The following is a 7,557-nucleotide window of genomic DNA, read 5'->3' on the forward strand; positions in this document are numbered from 1 at the left end:
ATTTTTCAACTTCTATATTTGTAAGCACATTATAAATTTTCACAACAACTCCGACCCGCTGGGAAAAGGCTATGATTATGACGAAGATAATACTGATGGTGATTGGGAAAAGGCTATGATTATGATGAAGATAGTACTGATGGTGATTATTTCCAAAGATTCAATGGATAATACCCAATTGTAGGTTAGGGATGCATTAGTCCAATTCTAGTTTCATCGTCTTTCTAAAATTCTAAATAATGCACAGAGATGGACGCACAAAGTCCATGTGCTTCCCTATAGAATGGATTGTTCTCTTTGCACAACAAACCATCAAATGGGCTTAAATTAATACCCATACCTGCACCTGCACCCATTTAACCATCCCCATACCCAGCCTGTTTCGAGCCAGGTTCGGGTACCCAGCCTATTGCCACCACCACTTTTTTTCTTTTTTCCTTTTTTTTTTTCTTTTTTGAAGATTCCACCACCAAAAAACTGGGCAAAGGCTATGGATAAAATCAGAAATTAGTTTTGTACAACCAATTTAATTTTTAGATTGTAACTTAATGACAGTAGGTTTGTGATTTAGACAATTTAATTTGAGTTCATACGTGCAACATGTAAAATTTTTAAGTGGTTGTATGTCAAGTGTCACACCCTTCTAGAGTATCAATTAACCGCAACATTATTTACCCTTGTATTGGTGGAATCTTGTGTGGTAGTCAAAGTACTGAATGTTTACCCCTAGTACTTCGTCCAACTCAAGAAAACTTCTTTTTATTCTGAAGTACTATCTCTACATTAATTTGGAGGGCCAAAAGACGCAAAAATTTAAGTTGATAATTGTCAAGGAATTAAATACCTTGTTTAGTTTCAAAATAAGCAAGATTTAAACAACTGGATGATAATAGCTAAAGGCTTGAGCCACATTGTTTTACAATTATATCACCCTAAATAGGTACATCCACATTATTTATAATCTTTGATAATTAATTTAATAAAGACGAACTCAAAAGTCGAACTTGAAATGAATCAGATGCAATTCTAAAAGCACCATTGCCATCTTAGAATTTAAAATCACTAGAAGAGAATTCTAAAAGTCAAAATCATAAAATAAATAACAAATAGAGATGTGTTATATACCTTGTAAAGGGGGACCTTCTTTACACTAGCCCTGCTTTGCAAATAACAACTGATGCTACTAGCATAGCATTTGGCACCAAGCTAGAAAAATTACAAACAATCGTTATCACCAGAGTGCAAAAAAGGCCAAGAACATGTGGAAGACTTCATAGTTTAACTACAAAGATGCAACTAATACACGAAGGAGAGAAAAGGCAAACCAGGCCCAGTTGGTGTAGTGATACAATAATAAGTACACCCTTGTCACGGCTTTAGTTTTTAAGTTTGGTTTTAATTTTTATCACTTAAAAATCATACGAATACCACAATGGGGGAAAAAAAAAGGACAACGTAGAAAGCACCCATCAGAACAACAAAAAAATTAATTCCATCCATTTGGGATAAAATGATTCAGAAAATCATAATATTAGGGTGTCTGCACTCACGGAAGGCTACAGGCAACACATCCCTACTCATTCTCCCACAGAAAAAACATAATTGCAGATAACTATTAAGTTAAATTTCAGCATATAGGGAAGAAACAAAGCTCAGCTTTCAATTGAAATATATAGATCAATGCTATGAATTTAATATGTGGAATTGTTTTTTTTTTTTTTTTTTATTCAGGCAATTTTAGTAACTAGTATCAAAGTGAGCACAAAAGTAAAGTAGAGAAGATAATGGTCCAACACCAAAATTTAAAACTTCTTTAGATATTATATGTTATTAATTAGCCTGCATTTTTCAACAAGGATTTACAGGATGACTTTGGGTTGGTGGAACATACATCCAAGGGGTGTAGCCTATCACATATGTAGCCGCTCAAACCTCCACCACACGACCCTTGTCACTTGAGTTGGATCCTTCACATAGCTCCATCAACCCCTTTCTAGTCCATGAAATGAAGACAACCGGCCCTAGAGTCCACATTACTTGCATTTAGAAAATAAGAAAAAAAGAAAATTCAGGATAAAAGCCGTATCCATAGACCTATTACAAACAGGGAGCAAACAAATGCCACAAAGCAGAGCCTTAGTCAGTTACTAGCATGAATATGAGCCTGTCCAATAATGGTGCTGCCACTGTGAATGAGGAAAAGGCGACTCTGTTAGACAGTGAGAATCACAAAGAGATTAATGCTAGTGGAGATCAGTTCCCTGTTGGGAGTGGCGACAACCTGATAGGTGCTTTGGTCGAAAATCCCTCTATTCCTTTTCAAGCTGACATGGGTCTTGATGGGACTGCCATTCTGAATTCAATGACTAGGGAAGAGAAGATGCCAGTTGATCATCCAGCAGGTGATTCTAGAAATGATGTTCAAGTTGTAGAGGAAGATAAAGCTTGTGATTCAGGAAACCATGTTGAAGCTGCAGGTGAAGAAGATACTGCAGCAAATAGTAATAGTTATGTCGAATCCAAGTTACTGGTTGAGGATCATTCCTTTGTTTCAGAAGGCCAAAACCCAGATGCTCTTCCTATCAAGCAAGTTGGTCATCCCCTGACAGCTGCTGCAGGAGACGTTGGTAACTTGGCTGCGGTGGAGATGGAAGAGAAAGCGACGGATGAGGTTAATCAGACTCAAATAGCTGCAGGGAACATAGAAAAGGTGATGACCGATGAGGTTGATCAAATTCAAATGGCCATTCATTCTACATTAGATGTGGGTGGAGACACGAAATGCAAAAATATCGATCCAGCTACTGGGATCGATGCTGTTCCAAATGAGAAGGCCATGGAATTAGATGGAAAGCTGGTGGAAACCATTGCGAGTTCTGAATAGGCAAGCATAGAACTGGATAGTGGGAGAGTGCTTCGATGCGTGAGTATGCAGATGCTGGAAAAAAAAACTTGCTGTCAACCGTTCGATGTTCTCGGAATTCGACAAAACGATTGATTCAACATTCTCTTCATAATCTTAAAGGTCCATCAATGTTTTCTTCACAATATCCATGGCCCATGAAACAAAATCCTAAAATCCCCAAATCCCTAATTTGTAAAATCAGAAAACCCAAATTCAGGGTCTACATTCAAATCTGTAAGCCTTAAAATCCCCAAATCCCTAAATGAGGGTTCATATTCGAATTGAAAATCCAAAAATTACTAAATCCCCAAATTCATAAATCAACATTGAGATTGAGAGAGAGAGAGAGAGAGAGATACCTTGTCGTCGAGGATGGGCAGAGAGAGAGAGAGAGAGAGAGAGAGAGAGAGAGAGAGAGAAGTAAGCCATCCGAACGAGTCCCTCACGCAGTCGAGGATGGGTAGGGAACGAGAGAGAGAAGTGGGGATAAGTTAGAGAGAAAGGAGCGAGAGAAATGAGTGAGAGAAGATAGAGAGAGGTGGGCGCGCCAGAATGAAAAACGCAGCGGGTGGGCTCTTTTGTTTTTTGTGCGCGCGGCCGCCAAATTGAGATGAACGGTTATGTTAGGGGCTCTATGTGGCCCACCATGATGTATGTCATTTATCTATGCCTTCCATTCAATTCAAAGAATTATTTAGGGATTTATCCCAAAAATTGAGGTAAATAGAAGACTCAAATGGACCACACCACAAATCAACAAAAGGCACTTAATCTCCATTGTTTCCTATGGTGTGGTCCACTTGAGCTTTAACTTTATCTAATTTTTGAGCTAACACATTAAAATGATCTGTCAAAATGTATGGAAGGCTTAGATTGAACACAAAAATTATGGTGGGCCCCCCATAGAACTTCTAAGAGACCATCAATACGAGTAAAGGCTACGGATGATTAGAGTATATAGCTATGGATTTAATCCATAGTATTATAACTACGGTTTATATCTGTAGCTAAAGACCTCAATCATCCGTAGCCTTTGCTCATTTTTTTAGTAGTGATCGTGGGTGCAATCGGATAAAATCGTTCTTCAACTGGTCGAAGGCCCCACTCGACTAGTCGAGGGCCCTGTTCGACTGGTCGAGCACAGCCTTCAACTAGTCAAGGGTGCCTTGAAATGGTTGCTGGAGTTTAAGTCGAGCGCCCTTCGACTAGTTGAGGGTGTGCCTTCGACTGGTCGAGGGACCAACAGAAAAAATCCATTTGTTTTAGTTCAAATCTTGGATTGGTCGAAACTTTCCCTAGACCGGTTGAACCAAAGCCTGGACTAGTGAAACTAAGGCTTAGACTAGTCAAACTAAAGCCTCACCAAAGTGTAAAAAACTCATATATGTTTAGCATATGAAAGAACCTAAGTATAAGGTCTCTCTATGGTCAATTATACCTGAAATTATTGGAATGAAGTATATAACTTGAAACTTCTACTTGAATCTTCAGTACATTCCGTGGATCTTCTACTTGAAGTAAACTTATAGTTGTAGCTTGATCGTGAACTTGAAGTGAAGTAGAGCTTGAATACTTTGAACTTGAAGTAACCATCTTCATGTCTTGTTCTTAAACTTGCACTTTCCAACTTCATACGTTGATCTTGAAGATGAACTTTCCATCTTGATTCACTTGAAGGTGAACTTTCCATCACTTGTGTAAACCACATTATAAGCTATTTTGTCCCATTGAAATTTAACAAAATAAGGGTGCTTTATACATCACAGCACTTACAAGTACCTTTGATTTATCAACTTGAGTGATGTTCGTGTGTGTATTCGCACGTATTTGGACCAAAAAGAGTGACCTTGGATCCACCAAAACCGCTCGACCAAGTGAAATTTGAGAATTTTGAAGAATAAGGACAATAAGGTAGCAAACTGGGCCAATCTGGATAGCAATGCTCAGTTGCACCGAATAAACCTCGAGCAACCGAGTAAATCTGGACAACAAGGTTTGGTTGCACCGAGTGAGACTCGGTTGAACTGAGTAATCCTGTTCAGCAATATTGTGCACGTTTGGATTTTGACAATTTTAGTGTAATGACTTTAGAAAGTCATATCTATTTTTTTACAACTCCAATTAGGGTGATTTAGAAGCCAGATTGAATCTCGATGAGTCTAGTTTCATGGAAAAAATAGAAATAAAACTTGAAGTTGGTTAAATTTATGATTTTTTGGAAACTGTATTAAATTCATTAGTTTCAGGCAACTAGTACTCACAAAATTTTTAGAAATTTTTTGAAACTCAAAATAAGATGAAATTTGGTAGGGATAAACTAAACTTAATGAATAATCACTATAAAAAAAATAAAAATAATCTAGAAATTAAAGTGCCAAAAATATTATATGAAATAGACCTATCGAAATTAAAAATTTATACAACTACACATTGTCGATGGACCGCGCATATCTTTTTCATCTTAGAGTTTTTGTGTTCGATGTCTTCTTAGGAATTGATTCTAATCATACCAGGAAGCATCTTATATGATTAAATTAAGATATTCTATTTTTGGTATATTTTATTAATTCAAATAACTTTGACTATGGTCGAATTATGATTCTTGTTTAGGGTGATTATAGTCGAATCACCGTTTTCACTAATTACAAATAGGCCACACACTATGAATTTAACTAATCCAAACCCTAATCATCGTGCATGAGAAATCTCGCTACCCAATTCATCCCGAAAATGCCCAGATTTTCCAGATTAAATATAGATTGCATGTTAGTGGTCCGCTAGACTCAAAACTATATAATAACGACTGTCTTACCAGGCTTGACGTCCATCGTGGATGTCGAGCAGGGATAGTGTCTAGAATCGCTCAACTTGGGCCGAAGGCTGGGTGCATGGGATGTGCAAATGCCCTAAGCATAAACATATAATTTAAGTGAATTAGGTTCTCTACTCTTTTGCGAAGTTGTGATATTTTGACTGTCAGATCACAACCAAAGTCAAGGTACGAGTTAGGATATTTTGCCTTTTGTATCTGTATAGCCACAGCCCTGATTGATCACTGATGACCATCCATCGCAAGTGGGGCCGCCACGGCTAATCGGAGCATCCGATTGTTGCTCGGTTGTGATGAAGCGTAGATCCCATAGTGGGGCACCTGCCCCATTCTGTAGATAAGCCAGTGGCCCCCTGGAAGGCCCTATAAGTCGAAAACCTCCCCCAGGGAAAGTTTATTGGAGAAAGGGTCACTGGGGCTATTTGTGCACATTTTGACAATATAAATAACCCCCCATTTTCACTCTCTCACTCCCATACAAATTTTGAGGTGCAAGAAAGGGAAAGGGATAAGAGGGGAGAAGGGAGAAGATGTGAGAGAGGGATTGGTTTGGAGGATCCTCCATGCCGCCTCTAGCCGACGACAAAGCCTCACCACGCCACATTGCCGGAATCAACCCGACAACGATTTGAGGTAAATAACAAACCCTTTCATGAATATTTTCCTTTGAGAACCAAATGCATGAGCTCTTACAAGCCAGTTGTCTTGCTATAGGACACCAGTGAGCCAATCCGTGGGACGCTAGCTGTAGGAGCGAGCCCGAAACTCAGCACACCACCCCAAGGTGCGGACCATTACCCCTAGGTTTCAGTTTATCGAACCCCACGTCATAATTAATGATTTCTGTTATGAATGGATGAATGCATGCTAACTTATGCCAAACAATGATTTGTGTAATGCATAGGCGAATGCATGCTAACCAATGTTAATTATTGATTTGGATAATATATGGACTAATGCATGCTAATTAGTATTGATTAATTATTTTTGTAATGCGTAGACAAATGCATGCTAATCGGTGCCAATTATTGATTTGGGTAACGTATGGATGAATGCGTGCCAATTAGTGCCGATTGATAATTGATATAATGTGTAGAATGAATGTGTACTAACCAATGCGCACTTGTATGGCTGCTTACTTTTCATGAATTGCTATCTTAGTGTAATGCCACCTACATATTCGATGAAATACACTATAAAATAGAATTTTCTGATTGACTGTTTATATCCCTCCCTATAGTCACGGTAGTCAATTTATTAGTGCGATTAACTGGGACTACCTAGGTAGTCTGGTTGGCCTGAAAATCGTGAATCCACGAGGGCGGCCCCGATTGGGTTGGCCACCCAAGACTAGTCCAATTGATCCGGGCCGAACGCGGATAACCGGTAGTAGTCAGACTAGATGGGATGCATGCACCCAATGTTGGTTATGCCAGAGTTAGTGTAAGTGCTTATACTTAAGCACAATTAGAATTGTCAAATTTCATAGTCCTGAAAGGAACACAAACACTCATGAAGATACTCTTTAACAACTCATGAAGAACTGTTATCGACTCAATTAAGCGTCTTAGGAAAGACTCAACATTTCAAGGCATAAAAGGACATGATTCAAAGATTGGAACACTTCGTATGAGTCAACCATCAGGTGGTATAACCTTAGATTGACCTTAAGTTAGGTGTATTTCACATAGTATTATAATGAACATAATTTCAAGTAAAATACACTTTAGTTAGGCCAACCCGACATTTAGTTCAGCCAACCTAACTACCTTCGACAAACCCAACGTAATTCGGGCAAGTTTACATATTTTCTACGTGAAGT

The sequence above is a fragment of the Magnolia sinica genome, chromosome 10 (genome assembly GCF_029962835.1).
Source record: "Magnolia sinica isolate HGM2019 chromosome 10, MsV1, whole genome shotgun sequence".
In the NCBI taxonomy this organism is placed as follows: Eukaryota; Viridiplantae; Streptophyta; class Magnoliopsida; order Magnoliales; family Magnoliaceae; genus Magnolia; species Magnolia sinica.